The sequence below is a fragment of the Cupressus sempervirens genome, chromosome 3 (genome assembly GCF_028749045.1).
Source record: "Cupressus sempervirens isolate cs-2001-9-10 chromosome 3, ASM2874904v1, whole genome shotgun sequence".
Taxonomy (NCBI): Eukaryota; Viridiplantae; Streptophyta; class Pinopsida; order Cupressales; family Cupressaceae; genus Cupressus; species Cupressus sempervirens.
The window spans coordinates 139,069,327-139,085,231 of record NC_143120.1 but is presented as its reverse complement, the minus strand read 5'-3'; positions in this window follow the sequence as shown (position 1 = coordinate 139,085,231).

The following is a 15,905-nucleotide window of genomic DNA, read 5'->3' as shown; positions in this document are numbered from 1 at the left end:
ATAAATTAAAACTAAAACTAATTTAAACTAACATTAACTAATAGTAACTACCAGCCATTACTAACTCTTAACATATATCTAATCCTTACTAACCAATCACTAATTAACATTACCTAATTAACTGAACTATTTCTAACTTTACTTTATTCACTTAACTATCTTATGTACTAAAACTAACAAACAACTAACTAAAACTAACTATAAATCTAACACTAAATACTAACTAACTTCAACATTTGACACAAAAAAAAAAAAAAAAAAAAAGCCTCCTAACTTTAACTTGCTAACATATCCTAACACTAACAATGAACATTATCTGACACTAAAAATCCTACACATAGCCCCATGCTAAACCCCCCCACCCTAACTCACCTACCTCTAAACCCAACCTAACCCCTTACCCAAGCCTTGGACGGCTTCCAACACCCCTCATGTGGACCAAGGTCTACCAATTCATAGCCCCAAGCAAGCCTTGTCCATGGTACAAGTGGTACGTGAGGCAACAAAATGACATGCTTTAAAGATTAAAGCCTCCCTTGGATGCGATTGGAGGATGGTTAGGAGTTAAATTTGAAACTTATGCAATCACTTCCCATAAAGTGCTTAGCCTAAAGACTTTTCATGGGGGCACGTGCAAGTATGAACCAATAGAAGAAGGTGGGTAAAGTCAAACATTTAATTTTCCTTTCGTCACAAAAGTCTATGCCTAAGGGGTGGGATGCAGTTAATTTAAAGTTCAGTTGTTGAATCTTTAGGATAGGATAGAGTAGATGGATATTTCTTTTATTAATTTTCTACTACTATTAATTTTAAATTTCTATACTCGTTTTTTTCTAATTTAAATAGATAAGACAAGAATCTTTAAAGCATATTCTCTATTCAAGGGCATTAAATTTTTCTCCCATACAAAGGTCAGAGAGAAATTTTGCTCTAGGAAGATGGATTTTTCTTAAGTCTCTTTTTTTTTTCTGAGTGTTGGATTTTCAAATTTATTTAATTTATATGGCAATAGATTTTTCTTAAGTCTCTTTTTTTTCTAAGTGTTGGATTTTAAAATTTATTTAATTTATATGGCAAGGAGATTTGTTTTTTTTCCCTAGGTTGAATTGTAGAATATATTTTGATGTTATATTGATGCACTCGAAAAGGATTGTTTTTCTTCTCATTAATTAAAAAAATACAAAGTGATACACCAATCAAATAAATTGATTTTCCTCTAATCCATGTTCAAGATCAAATTGCATAACTTAAGTAACTTTGTTATATCTAATTACCATTAAACATATGCATATAAATTTGATTCATAAGGAATATTATATGAAAGGAAAATACTTTTCTTTTCAACAAATGTGGGCTAGCCCCTACTTATTCATTTTATTTAAACACCTGATTCAAGGACTCCCTTGGGAAAGAACCAGGGAAGAAAACCTAAGATCATAATCATTTTAGAAATAAAGTTAACAACAAATTTTTACAATAGGATCATTATCCCGAGGAGAAGTCTCCAAATATTTGAATTGAAACAACATTTTTGAATTCCTGCTTGGCTTCATATCAAGGTAACCACTACAAAATCTATAATTTACATCAAGGTAACCATGGAGAAACTAAAACTGACTAGGAGACAAATAGATTTAACACAAAGACACATATAACTGAACACTCCCATCCCAGGTTTTCACAATAGGTTCATTATCAAACCAAACTAGGGAGAAGGTAGATTTTTTTAGGTAGGAAAAGTCAGAAACAACACCAAAGTAGGTGCCCTTTTTGAGGCTATAATCATAAGAACTTTTTTTATTTCATTTCTTAATTCCCAACTCACAAACTAGTTTTTACTGATGAGTAGGGGCCTATATCACCCTACTCTATCCCTTTCCTCGTCATGAGGAGAGATTTTGCACAACCCAAAGTCCAATTGAAGCCCTCCTCTCATACATGACCACTTCTTTTGTATCCAAGAGTGAGTGATGCCAACACAACCCTTACAGTTTCCCTCATAAAACAAAATCTAAAAAATGAAAAGAAAATATTTAAGAAACCCATCATAATTCCATCATTTACATGTTTCATTATACATATGAACACACACATGCAAAAAGCCTACTTAAGCAATGAAAATACATCATGAAGACATGAACTTGAAGGATTCCTAACTTCACAAATGGTTATGGAAAATTGGAATTTGAGAAGAGCTATCCTTGCTCCTCCTTCAACCTAGACATTACTCTCTAGATGTAGAGATTGGGTGAACACTCTTCCACCCTCAATTTTGCAACTAAATAGGCTCCTAACTCAATCACCTAAAAATTGCAATAACTCCAAACTTGACTAAGGCTTCTAGGGTCTTCTAACTTAACCTTATCATTAAGAAAAACTTTATGGTGGAGTAAAAACTTGTCAAACTCATGGTAAAGTTCCAATTTTTACACTAAAGTAAAAATGAGATATATGGGTGATCACAAAAGTCAACAAAAGGGTCTAAAAGGGTGGAACATGCCCCCAACCCATTCATATAACCCCCTAGGCACTTATTTTTCATTAATTTTTGCTCTTAGTACCATTTTAGGACCTATTAAATTGCTTAAAATATTAGGACTTTTTGAAAACCCTATGAATGCAAACTTACCACTAAACCATAATTAGTGTAATTAATCCTAATTACCAACTAATTAGTATTAGATTACTAAGCTAGTCCATCTCAAGTTATTAAGTTACTCGACTAACTCTAATTTTTATGTTGATATACATATATGAAATACAAGTGTCAAGTGACACTATAAGATCATTGTTACAAAACATTAAACGCTTTATGATTATAGAATGATACACATATTTAGATTATGATACAAATAAAATAAGAAATAATGGGTCTGCATCTTTCATTAGTTTAACCTTGGTCATCACAAACTGTACATAGGGTTGAGTTCTAATTCTCCATTAGATTTCTTGGCTAATAATCCTGCACACTAAATTCACACATCAATAGTTTGAGAAAAATCACATAAATAGATTTAAAACTCATCTAAATAATCACATAAATCTTTCATATAATTAACTGTTTATCTCATTTTTTCTCATATATTTAACCATTAAAAATTGTATAATCAAGGTATTAATTATATTCTTAATTCTGCATTCATTTACTATACTATATCATCAATATGCATGTTCATAAAACATTAGATAATATGGTTAAGCATCTCAAAATAGAACATCACACAACATAAAATAACATAATAATGTCCAGTCTATCTGAGAATGTCTCGATATATCGAGTCACAATGTATCAAAATAACAATGTATCAATTGTACTATGATGGGTTTGGATGAGGCTTCACACAATCTAAACATAAAAACTTCCAAGTGTCTATCAAAATACCCCAAAACATGTAACAAGATTAAGAGATTTGAAAATGATGATTTTTGGTCAACTTTCAATGTTTGACTATTCATTGACCACCCTTTGACTTTTTTTCTAATCCTATTAGAACATGAAAACCACTTGCCTAAATGCATGACAAGAATGGTTAAACCATCTTGTGTCATCATGGACACTTATTGACCTCCATTAATCTCCTCCTTGGTGTTTGACCACCTTATTTAAGACCTAGGGCCCCTGCACCACAAGGCCTAAAGAAAAAAATGTCATTGGAACAAAGTGGGTTTTTAGGAAAAAAAATCAATGAGAATGGTGAAGTAACAAGAAATAAAGAAAGACTTATGTGCAAATGATATGCTCAAGAAGATGGAGAAGATTATGGATAAACTTTTTCTCCTATGGCAAGACTTGAACGAGTCATAACTTTGCTTTTGTATTCAGCCTACAAGAATTTCAAGGTATATCAAATGGATGTCAAATCTACATTTTTTAATAGTTTACTTGAAGAAGAACTGTAAATTGAACAACATGAAGGATTTGTAGATCTAGAAAAGAAGAACATGGTAAGTAGAATGAACAAAGCCCTTTATAGATTGAAACAATCCCCAAGAGCATGATATGAAACACTACATGATTATTTGGTAAAGATTTATTTTGAAAGAACAAATGATAACATTAATCTATATTTGAAGAATGGTAAGAACAAATCTAAAATATTTTTTGATGACACTATATTTGGAGGAAGAGAAGCATTGTGCAAATCATTTGTGGATGAAATGAAGAAAGAATTTGAAATGTCTATATTTGGTGAAATCAAATTATTTGTTGGATTACAAGTATGTCAAATGAAGTTTGATATTTTTATTACTCAATCCAAATACCCATCATAGCATAGTTGATACATTATTATTTTGATACTCATGACTCAATATGTCGAGACACTATCGAATACATTGAACATTATTATGTTATCTTATGTTGTGTGATGTTTTACTTTCAGATGTTTAATTATGTTATTTAATATTTTATGAACATGTATACTGATGAAGTAGTGTAGAAAGTGAATGCATAATTAACACTTTGGTTATGCAAGTTTAATGGTTAAGAATATGAGGAGAAATGAGACAAACAACTAGTTATTTGAAAGATGGATGTTTAATTTTTTGTTATTTCTCTAATAAGTTGTGTGTGTGTGTGTGTGTGTGTGTGTGTGTGTGTGTGTGTGTGTGTGTGTGTGTGTGTGATTTTCTTGAGCTACTGATGTGTGCAATGAGTGTGTAGGATATTTTAGCTAGGAAATCTAATGGAGAATCAGAACTAAACCCTATGTACCATTTGTGGAAACTAGGGTTGAGTCTAACAAAAGATGCTAGCCCTGTAGTTCATATTTTATTTGTATTGTGAGTTGAATGAATGTATCATTCTATAATCAATAAGTGTTAATATTTTGTAACAATGATTTTATAGTGTCGCTTGACACTCATGATTTGTATATGCATTTTATCATGACAATTAGGATTAATTGAGTAACCTAAAGATCTAAGTTGGACTAGATTAGTGACATTTTTACTAATCAGTTAGTAATCAAGATTAATTACCCTATTCAAGATTAGTGAGTAACCTGCATTTTTGAAGGTTGCTAGAAAGTCCTAAAATTTTCAAGCTTTTTGTTAGATCCCAAATTAGTCCTAGAAGTGGAAAATCATGAAAACTAAGTACCTAAGGGGTATGAGTATTGGTTGGGGGAATTTTCCACCCCTCTAGCCCCTTTTGTTGACTTTTATGGTTTCCCAAATATCCCATTTTTGCTTTATTGCAAAAATTGAATGTTTTCACCTTGAGTAGATAAGTTTGACTCCACTTTGAGGTTAGCCTTATGAAAAGTTGAGTTAGAAGTCTCTAGAATCTTAGGCAAGTGGGGGAGTTATTACATTTTTGAAGGTGGTTGAGTTAACATCTTATTTAAAGGCAAATTTGAGAGAGAATGAGTGTTTACCCAACCTCTAGTTTTAGAAAGTAATTCAGGATTGAAGGAGAAGGAGAAGGAAGGGAAGCTCATCTCAAATTTCTAATTGCCATAACCTAATTGTGAAGGTAGGAACCCTTCAAGCTCTTTTGGTTCATGATGTGTTTTATGCTTAAGTCATTTTGTTTGCATATGTATGTTCGTGTGTTTGTTGTATATGTTTGGGAGGGATTGAAATGGGTTTTTCTTAAATGTTTTTCCTTTGTATTTTACTTTGATTTTCGAAGGGATTGTATGGGTTGTATTGGCATTACTCACCCTTAGATAGGGTAAAAGTGGCCATGTATGGGAGGAGGTCTTTAGTTGGACTCCAATAGTGTAAAGTCTCTCCTTAGGATGAGGATAGGGAGAGAGTAGGGTGTTATGGGCTCCTATTCATCAGCACAAACCATGTTTTGAGTTTTGGAATTTATGAAATGGAAGAATGGAAGTTCTTGTGAGTATAGCCCCGAAAAGACACCTGTTATGGTGTTGTGGCTGACGTCTCCTATTGGAAAAATCCACCTTCTCCCTAGTCTGGTTCAATGACGAACCTATTGTGTAAACCTGGATAGGAGTGAGTGTTTGAAATTGTCTTCATGTTAAGATTGGTTGTCTCTAAGTTAGTTTTCATTCTCTCCATTATCATCTTGATGTGTTGTAGACTTTGTAATGGTTTCTTTGTTATGGAGCCAAGAAAGAAATTCAGAATTATTATTAAAATTTATTTATGTTGGGAGATTTCTCTTCAGGATGATAATCCTATGTAAAAATGTTATTTTAAACTTATTGTGAAAATGGCTACGATGTTCGATTTTCTTCCTGGTTCTTTCCTAGCAGAGCCTTTGAATCAGGTGATTCAATAGGAAAAAAAAAAATTGAGTAATATTCTTGCATATGAGATTCTCGTATTTCAGTTTTGCATATGTTTACTTGAACTTTGATGTAATGATATTTTATCTTACTATGGCATTTATATACTTTGACATTGCATTCATTTTATTAATGTTTATTCGACACATTGGTGAAATTTATAAATTCAATTTTAAAAACCAAACCATGCAAAAAAAAATTGTATTTGATTAGTACTTCAATTTCATAATTATTCATGAGTATGAGGAAGTTAAATATTTCTATTCAAATTCTAAGGCATTACATTTAACCCTATGTTATAAATCCATTTAGAAAAAAAACTATACCTCCTTGTCAAAAAACTAATTTGCTTTCAAAATTAACACTTAGAAAAGAAATTGACCAAAAAAAAATTACCTCCATAGAGCAAAATGCTCTTTGGAGTTTGTATGGGGAAAAATAATAATCCCCTTGTGATGATAGGGAATATTCCCTATTGATACCATTTTAAATTTAAAATCAAAAAAAAAAATTAAAGAAAGAAAATATATATATATATATATCCTAAAAATCTTAAAAATCCTATCTACTTAACTTTATAACATAACTCCTTACCTCTATCTTATTTTTACCTAGAAAACTTTATACACATTAATGCTCATCCTAGTTCCTCCATCATAGGCGAATTTGCAACTGGGTTAGAGTAAGTACCCCCACGTTCCCCTATGTCATGTTTGACTTGCTTTTTGGAAATGAATTTACGTGGAGCAAGTCATAAATTAAGTCTGTCAAAAAGAAAAAAAAATAAAAACATTCCTTATTCCTTCTTAGAAGCCTATGAATTTCTACCCAGCAAATATGATTTGGGATCACGTGCCCCCATAACTATCCTGACAAAAGTACTGGAAAATAAGATTAGGGAAAATTTTGAATGGAGCAAGTTGGTTTTAAAGTTTATTCTCACCTTATTTTTTAATCCTCCTTGCCTTTTTCTTGCCTAGGCATACATTCCCTTGGTAGACTTGTTGTTGTGTTTGGGCAACCCTTGAAATGTGTGGGAGACTTAGGGAAACTCCCAAGTGCATTGGGAAAGGGGAATATGACATGTGGCCTAGGGGTAGGATGGTTAGGGGTAGGTTAGTTTAGGTTTGGTTTAAGTTAGATGTTAGGAAATTAAGATAGGTGGGTTAGTTTTATTGTTAGGTAATTATTATTAGTTTATTTTAATATTAGAATTTATTTTATTCTTATCTAAGGTAACTAGTATTGTGTTAAATTAGTTTTAGTTTTAAGTGTTTTAAAAAAAAAAATTTAGTGTGTTAACATTTGACTTTAGTAAATTTTAATTTAGATAAATATTATAGTATTTAAGTTATAAGAGTTTAGGTATATTAAAATTAGTTGCATAACATATGTTAGATTTTAATAAGTATTTATTAATTTAAATTTTAGTATTAATTAATTTTAGTAGTAGAGATTAGTTTATTAGTTTATTTTAATGTTAGTGATTATATTGTTCTTAAATTGAAAGTTAGTGTTATTTTGTTTTAAAATGTTTTGAATTAGTAAAGATTATAAAATTGAGTTAGATTAATAGATTAAACTCTAAGTGTTGAATATATAACTAGATTTAATTAGTATGTTTTATGGTAGGCAATGTTGTGTTAAAAAAAAAATGATATATGTTAGATAATGTAATCGATTTAGATAGTTGTTTAGCATTATGTGTTTAGGATAATTTGATTTATTTATTTTTTCTTATAATATATTATTTTAAGATTAAAGTAATAATGAAACAAACATCGAAATCATTTAATAATTAATGTTCAAATTTAATGTCCTATTCTTGCACGTTGAATACAAAACTTAAATAGAATGTCAAGACATTGTTAGGAGAACATGTATCTATCTTACATTATACCTATACTTTAACTTGTGAAAACAAACATATCAAACTTAGTGGTGTTATTAATTTTTTTTTTAAATTAAAAAAAAATACGTGTGTTTTTGCCCTATATTTTGGGCATGACATATGGATTGTATTATAAGAGAAGTGATGGATATGAATTGAAGGTATTCACTAACTTAGATTGGATAGGAAATATTGATGACATAAAAAGCACTAATGGAGGTTCATTCTTTCTAGGAATGAGATTGGTGTCATAGATGAGCAAGAAACAAAAAATGTATTTCATAATCATTAGTTGAAGTTGGGTATATGGTAGCTGTAGTGAATTGTTCAAACATTGTATGGATAAAGCAGTTACTAAAAGGTGTGAAAGAAGAAATTACAGATCCAATAGTTATATATTTTGATAACACAACTGCTATTAACATTTCAAAGAATCTAGTGATGAACACTAAGACAAAGAACATTGCTATCAAGTATCACTACTTGAGGGAACTAGTTCAAGACAAAGAAATAAAGCTAGAATATGTACACACCAAAGAACCAATTGCTGACATATTCACAAAAGCTTTACCTAAAGATGTTCATGAATATGTTAGAGATAAATTAGGAGTGATTTGCCTAAGAAAATCTACTTAAAGAGGAAATATTCATTGCATCAACTGTGCTAATCAAAATAGCTTACACATTGATGCAACACAACTCTACTTTGGGAAATGCTTAAGGTAGATAGTCAACTACAACATAATAGATCAATCATAGATAGATGACAAAAATAAATGAGACATGCAAAATCTACATAATCCATATGTATGAAGAGATTGAAGCTAAGGAAACTAAGCTCCTTTGGCATTGTTGTCAAAGAGGGAGAGATAGACAAAGAAGAGAAAAACATAACCAAAAGAGGGAGAATATACAAAGAAATAACTAAAGATGGAGATCTATTATCTTAGAAGGAGAAATCAATAAATAAAATCAAAAGGATAGTAAAAAAATTTGGATTGTATGGTAACAAAGTTTGATACATTAAGGTACTACTAAATGTTGAGATGTAAAGATGTTTCCATTAATGCCAAAGAGGGAGATTGTTGGAAACTTACAATTGGAACAATTATTGTTTTTTCATTGATGTCAAATCTATTTATAACACATATTTATACCTAATCTAAATATCTATTTGATTGATGAAAAGGATTTGAGAAAACGCTCATAATAATAACAACTAGAGGAAAGGTTGAGTTATGAAAAGAAAGCTACAATGGACATTTGATTAGATAAAATTTGATGAGACAAATTTGTCATTTATATTAAGAAAGTTAAGCTAAGTTGAATAATAGATTAAAATGATTAAGAAATGTTGAGTGATGTTAGTTTCAATCAAACCACAATAAGTACCAAGAGAATCTAGTGTTGACCAAAAAATGGTATGGAGCAAGCAATATAGTCGATGTCGAGCTAGAATTTTTATAGTGACCAAGTGATTAAGTGATAACTAAGTGTTAGAACTTAGTGATTACCGAGTGATAGTGTTGAGAATGAATTTGAGGAAATTGTGAATCCAAGACAACTTAGTTGATTTTGTGGGAGATGTAAACCATGTTGAAGATAGGATTGATGAGTTTGATCATTAAATTCAAGGTGAGGATTAGGTAAAGACCTAATAGATGGATTCCAAAGAAGTTTCTAGAGGATGATCAAGAAGATGGATAGATACAATGAATCATGTTGAGCCTCATCATAAACCTTAAAATCTATGGTGATTGTGGAAAATTACAAAGTAGTAATTACCTATTTGAAAGAGGTATAGAGCTAAAAAAATTCATGTGTGTGTGAGTGTATGTGTGACGCACATAGAGAAGAAGGTTTATCAGAGATGCACAAGTGTGTGAAAGTTAATGTGAATCTAAAGAAAATTTCTTATGCAAATATTTTTGATATTGATAAGTGAATCTAAGTAGATGGCTTAAGTATTGTTGAAGGGAGAAGATTGCTTGCTTGAAGAGTTGCCAAGAAAATGAAGAACAGAGATAACACTAGAGAGCTTATCAATAAAAATACACAAGAACCAAATAGTGATCTAAACTTGTAAAGTGAGTTTTAATCATACATATCAAAACCATATTGTTTTCTTTCTAATCATTTTAAATAGGTTGTATTTAAATCCTTTTAACAAAGGTTGACCTAACAGTCATTCAAAGGACTTAATAGTCTATAAAAATCCTTTAACAAGGTGACTCTATAAATGGAATGATCAAAGTCTTTTGCAAGGCCACTCCTAACAAGTTGATTAAATCCTCTAACTAGAACACATTTAATAGTGTGTATTGTAAACCTTTATTAGGGTTGGCTCCTAACAACTCACATTGAAAGAGTGAACAAGTGATGACATGTTACTAGTGATTTTTCTCAAATTGGGTTTTCACGTAAAATCCTAATGTCAAGTTTGCATTGAATGCTTTATATTCTTTACATATTATATTTAGTAAAGTATGTTATGTTTGGGATAGTAATTTTGTTTATTAGTATAGTAGAGATCAAGGGACAATAGGATAAGAAGAATAGTGAATGTTTTATATTTAATTGTTCAAATGGTACTTATGGACCTTGAGAAATTGATTCACCCTCTCACCCACTCAATTATTTTGAAAATATCTAAAAATATGACCCATTTCAACCCATTATATGATAATATATGTCTGTAGCGATCGTAGAACCCCTAGGAGTTCATATGTTGTTATAAATGGGTTGAAAGGGGTCATAGGGTACTCTATGATCCCTTTTGATCCATTCCATGATAACATATGTTCCTAGGGGATCTAGGACCTTTAAGGACATATTATATATATTCTAATTGGTCCAAGGGGGTCATAGGATACCTTATGACCAATTTTAGCCAATTATACAATAACGTGTATATGTAGTAGTCATAGGACCCCTAGGATTTCATATAAGGGTCATATAAGCCCTAAGAGTTCATACGTTATCATGAAATGAGTCAAAAGGGGTCATAGGGTACCCTAGAGCCATTTTAACCCATTCTACGATAACATATTGTCCTAGAATTTTTAACATGCTCAAAGGGGTCTTAATGTGTCATAATTGGTTCTAAAACCTATTGTAATGAGTCGTAAAGGTATGAGATAGGAAGAGGGAGAGGGAGAGGGGATGGGATAGGAAGAAGGATAGGAGATAAGGTGGAGAGAGTGTGTGTGAGAGATAGACAATAAGGTAGATACATTTTCCTTCATATAATGCAATCACATTATATGAAAATAAACAAAATGATAATTTAAAGAGTTTTTCTATTGAGTTAGGCCCACGTTCTCTGTTATGTGCTTATTTTACTATAGAAATGCACTTTCCATGGTGTTGGAAGTCACAAAAACACCAAAATCAATCATTTACCTTGACTACTTCAATTGTCAATCAATATTGCAACATATTTGAGGTTAGTGCCTAGTATTTTAAATGTTCAATGTGAGTATAGAGATCTTTTTTCACTTATTTGAAAAGTTTAAATTATTTTTCATAAAAGTTATTGTACTTTGTATGTTTCAATGATTTGATGTTTAAAAATCATTATAATTTATATATTTCAACTATTTGTCATGTAAAATTTGTCATCATGCCAAGGAAGAAACCAAAAATTCAAACAATAGAAGAAAAGGAGATAGAATTAGGAAATAAAAGAGATAAAATGAGAGTATTACATGAACAAAGAAAATTGCAAGCCACTAATTAAAATTAATCTTTGGAAGAAGTAAGAGGAAGAAACAAAGATTTAGAATTGGAAAGACAAAAAGAAAAAATGCAACTCTTATGCTCAACTAGAGAATTAAATTTTGAAGGTACACCATCTTCTAATAAGCCATAAAATCATCTCATGTTGTAGATACATCTTGTCCTACTTTAAATGGTATAAAAACTCCATGTCATGCTGAAGGAACAATATCAACATATCAAGTAGGTGATATTCTTTCTTTCCAATCTTATTGCCAAGGCATGCCACCTTTGAACCTTGAAGGTACAAAATTCACCCAAAATAATATTGATGTTCATAATGTTAAGTCCACTAAATATATTAGAACACCTCCAAAAATTCATTATAGAGAGCCAAAACATTTGATTGATATTGATACTAATAGTTTGCAATCAATGCCTGATAAGATTTCAAAGTGTACTTGTCAAAGAAAAGTTATTCAAAGATGGAGATTATACTTTGAATAATTCAATATGAAAGGAAGATGTCAATTATTTATTGTAATGATGAGGAATTTAAAATATAGGCCTGTCATGAAGATTTTCGGACTAAAAACAATGGATGAGTCAAATGAAAAAAAATATTGTAAAGAATTTAGTGAGTGCATATGAAAAAGTGGGTATTAAGTAATGCACCAAAAGCAATATCACAAGACGTGTACTTACATGAATATTAGTAAGCACCCAAATGAAGAAATATTGACTCATTAGAAACACAAGAAAATAATTGAAGATAAGTAGAGATACTCTAATGAGACTCATTGGAAGGCATGAAAGAGCGGAAGATCCAACAAAAAATGAGTTATGGACATTTAGTGGTAGACTACCATGAAAGGATAAAGAAATTATCAAAGCTTTAAAATTTTTGATTAAAGGTTTTTGGAATAATAACACAAGGGTTTCCCCTACTCAAAGAGATGTTCTAAGGAGGGTTGGTACTCAAATATGCAATCCATGTGCAATTTTATTTTTTTGATTCAACTCAAACTCCATTATTTGCAAAATTTATCAGTATGTATCCTCAAATTAAAATTAGTCAAAGATGTTTTGAAATGTTTAAAGCTTTTTATGTGAAATTAAATCACACACGTACAACTTGTTGTTGTAGTATACATATTGAACTTTCTAACCATTATGATGTTTTTAGGCATATATGTGTTTTTTTGCATTCTAAGTTTGTTTTACAGGGTTTTAACATAAAGGAGCAACCTAGATCTTCAAGGGAATTCATTTTTACCATTTTATGTGAAAGAGGAGATGGCCAAAAATTTTACAGGTTGTCATGCTTGAATGGTACGTGCCTAATTTTTGGTGATTCACAATGTTTATCAACTCACAAATTTATGGATAATACACATGCAGTTGGAAATGAAATTGTAGATTTTGGAAAATAGCCTATGGTGTACACTCTAAAAGAAGGGAAAGAGGATAAAAGATGTGATAGTAATTAAAAACATTCCATTATATGAGTTCATAAAGAATTCTTGTGAAAAATCATTTACAAGTATGCAAGGCATACATAAAGGGCATGAAGGTTAGATTTACAATTCAAGTTATAGAAGGACAAATTTCCACTAGATACCATTGTTTTAGTTGTGGACTTCACAAAGAACTACATACTACAACCACAAAGTGAGGTGTAAGAAAATTATTATGCTTCTCAATAGGTTTCCATATTTGTTCATATAGAATTCATGCATTCACATGTAAGTATAGAGGAGGACAAGAAGATATAGAGGGAGTGTCATTTTTACATTAGTGATGATCAGTCACATTCTACAAAGTTTTTATAGGTTTCTTTCATCTATTCTATGGCAATTTGGCTAATAGGGGCATATCACATCGTAAACACATCATTTGGTCAGACAATTGTGTGTCTCAATTCAAGAATGTATGGATTTTTTATTGGTTGAGTTGGATGTATAAGTGCACTAGTTAAATATTAATTTCACGTTGAAATATATAAGGTATAGAATACCATATAGGTGCAGTGGTTGTAACTAGTACATGGCTTAGACAATACAAAATTAAGAACTCTAACTTGTGGTTATTCAAGGATTGGAAAATAGAGAGGAATGTTCTTCATTATTTCAATGATAATTGTATAAATCAAATTAGTACATATGTGTTGCTAAAATCACTTGTTTTTAATTAGTGCATCTTGTTTATAATATTGGACCTAGGTGTTCCCAAGGAGCATTAAGTTGATTATGACACTAATTTTTAGAGGGTGATAACTCAAACCTCGTGATGGGTATCCATGATCTGTGAATTGCACAAGGATTGTGTAAGGACCTTCAAAGTGTGTGCAGATATTTTCTAAGATAGTCAACTCTATTTGGATTCAGCAAGCACATTTTAGTTGCAAAAAAAATTGCAATGTCATGCACTTGAAAGTTGCTAATTGGTGCATCTCTCAAACCATTTTTCTTGGGAGCATTTTCTCAGTTCTATTAGCTCAAGTTGGATAGGTAAATGATAAGGGACATCTCATTTTGGTCACCAAGATTTCATGAAACTTTTGTGCATTCTAGACCTAGTTGTTCCCAAGGAGCACTAAGTCGATTATGACACTAATTTTTAGAGGGTGATAACTCAGACCTCATGAAAGGTATTTGAGATCTTTGAAGTACACAAGGATAGTGCTGGGCCCCTATAAGTCCATGTAGGTCCATTCTATGATACTCAACTCCATTTGGATTTGGCGAGCATGTTTCATTTTCCAAAATAACTTGCAAAGTCATGCACTTGAAAGTTGCTAATCGGTGCATCTTTCAAACTATTCATCATGGGAAAATTTTGTTAGTTTTGTTAGCTCAGGTTGGACAAGTAAATGGTAGGGGAAATCTTATTTTGGTCATAGAAATTTTAGAACACTTTTTCCCATGTTGGGCATAGGTGTTCCCAAGGAGCTCTAAGTCAATTAGGACAATGTTTTTTGGATGGTGATAACTTGGACCTCGTGATGGGTATCCAAGATATGTGAAGTGCACAAGGAAGGTTTCTTCGAGGTCTAAGTGCACATAGCTCCATATCTTGATGCTCCCTTTTTTGATGCTCCAAATTATTTGGTTTTAGCAACCAAGTTTTAGTTGATAAAAAATGTTGTAGTATTGCTAATTGGTGTATCCTTCATTTCACTTGATGTGAGACCATTATGTCATCTCTATTAGGTCCAATTGGTCAGGTAAATGCAAGGTTCCTCTCATCTCACTCATTAAGTGTCCAAAATGATTCTATGCATGTCAAACCTAGGTGTACTCAAGGTGCACTAAGTTGTTCTATGGACTTCTAGTAGTAAATAAAACTAGTATAAGACAAAATACCATGTCGTACTCAAAAATTCATATCAAACATAGCACTCCAAGTTACATAATCACTTCCAAAAAGGTATGGAATGTAATATTTTCTTTAGAATGTAACAAGATAGGATGAATGAATGCATTTCCATAATACTACACTACAGTTTGATTATATTACTACAACCATTATATAAATGAATGCATTGCCACAATCTAGACAAGATAAACAAGATAGATATAAATAAGAGAAGATAAATAATATATATGTGCCATCAACTATATATGTCCATACATGAAATATATGATGCTAAGATAATGACAAGATAGAAAACATCAACTATACATATAATAATGCCATACATGTAATATATGTCCAACATTTCATACTTAATATTTAATATACAAAAAATATATCATGTACATTTAATATGATCAATATATGTCACAAGTGACATGTAAATCAAGTGCAATATACAATATGTATGTCCAATGATGTCACATGGGCATAAAATAAAACATCCCTATAGATCTAGTTTTTCCCTCTAGGGGAAGAAAAAAATCTCTAGATATCTTCATATGTCACACAAAGGGGGATTCCTGGGATCAGGGGTCTTCTAACATGCACTCTCATCTTTCACTCTTGACTCTTCTATAGTTCGAGTTGTTACAATCAAAAGTATATGTGAATCAATAACT